Below are 1,909 nucleotides of genomic sequence, written 5' to 3' on the forward strand. Positions count from 1 at the left end.
TCTCTCTTCATCAAAAAATAGTGGGAAATCATACTACATTTCATATATTTTTATTTGTTTAATGGTAGTTTTGATTTAATTTGACTGATTATAAGAGTGAAGGTATATTGAGTGTATTTATGAGGGTATGTTGGAGTACAGGTTTGAATAAATTATAACCACCCGCTAGACAATCAATAAATTATGATTAACGTAGTTGGTCTATCCTTGATGATTTTCTGAAGTATATGTAAATCCTAAAAATTCGCACATATTATTGCCAATGTGTTATCTAATCAATTACTTCCTTATACATATATTGTGTATAATTCTCTAATATCTTTTTTACCTACGTTGAGGTTCGGAATATGTGGCAACTTGCCAAGTCCGAATATTAATTTTTTACATTTTCAGGTAAAAACTGCATTTATGTAATTAATCCTTTGCATTTATGTAATTAATCCTTTCAAGAGATTCTTCCGATTACTCTAGTTGATCGTGAATCCCAAAGTTGACAGCAAGTGCATATAACACTCTGTTATGTATGCAATTTAGGAATGCAAGGGCAAGGGTTCCACCGAACAACTCTAAAACCCACTAGTCTCTGACATTCAAGTCATCCCCTAACGTTTAGCATCCTCGCACATGAATAATGATGATTTTTTTTTAGAGATTAATGGATATCCATGTTAATGAGGAAATTTTCCTCATGACGCTGATGGTGCACAATTCTTCACCATCGCTCATAAAGTATGAGAAAAGATGAGTTAGTGGAGATTGCGCCACATCATGTCAAGGAGAAAATCCCCTCCTTGACAAGGATACTCATAATCTCTTTTTTTATGTATAAAAAACTGAATGTCGCAAAGAATTCAACATGTACTGCATGAGAATGAGTTGTATTAATCAAAGAAAAAGAATCACTGCGTTATCCCAAATTAAAACTAAACGTGACTTATAATTTATATAAATATTTTTTTACAATTCCATCTGCCAATTCAAAGACGTGCCAAGCTAACCACCATCATTATGTTAGGCTCCTTGCGAGGGTTGACTATATCAATGTAGCATCCATTCGATGGGTAGCTAAACTTAATAGAAAAAAGTGATATATTAGAGATTTGGTTTGGCAAATTTTTGATTTAACATTAACTATTTACAAGTCAATTTCACTGATTGAATAAACTTGATGTTAGTTGATTAATTTTATCAGGTTAGTCAGATTGAAATTAATAAACAAATGGGGTACCAAACAAGAAAAATAAATTTAAGAGAAAAATTTTATGTTGTAAATCCAAATAGATTATCGAGTAAACTAAATTATTTACTCGGGAAGAAAAAAAGAGATCTAAAAGCTACTATTGATTTAAACAAGATGCTATAGTTAGCTGTGATGATTATCAAAATGCTATTGATCATAGGATTACAAGGTTTGATTTTACGTGGGTTAGCAAAGTTGTTTGAAGATTTTAAGAATCTAAATTGGACTTTGCGACAAGGGGGGGGGCCTGTTTCGTGTGTTAGTTGCGTTATCACGTCAGATCTAACACACTGAAGTCTCCGGTTCGAGCGGGCGCAAGCCAATTAAAAGTAATAAATTATATTTTTAAAGTGTTTTCCGTATCAGGCCCTTACATCTTTCACATTTTAAAATTTTGGGTCCCTCAAACTCATTGGAGTTTGACCATAGGTCCCCCCCCAAACCCCATCCACCCCCCCCCGCGGGCGCTTTTCTTCGTTTATTTTGAAATTATAACCTCACATCAAGCATTTGTAGGAGTTACAGCGAAATTACTCAAATTAGTTCCCCAAATTATTGAAATCACTAATAGGTTATCAAGTTCACTAATAGGTTATCAAGTTCTCATAAGGACTTTCAAATTAATTTTTTTTAGAAAAGTTTTTATGCATATTAGTCCCTTATCTTTCA

The sequence above is a fragment of the Asparagus officinalis genome, chromosome 6, assembly GCF_001876935.1.
Source record: "Asparagus officinalis chromosome 6, Aspof.V1, whole genome shotgun sequence".
Taxonomy (NCBI): domain Eukaryota; kingdom Viridiplantae; phylum Streptophyta; class Magnoliopsida; order Asparagales; family Asparagaceae; genus Asparagus; species Asparagus officinalis.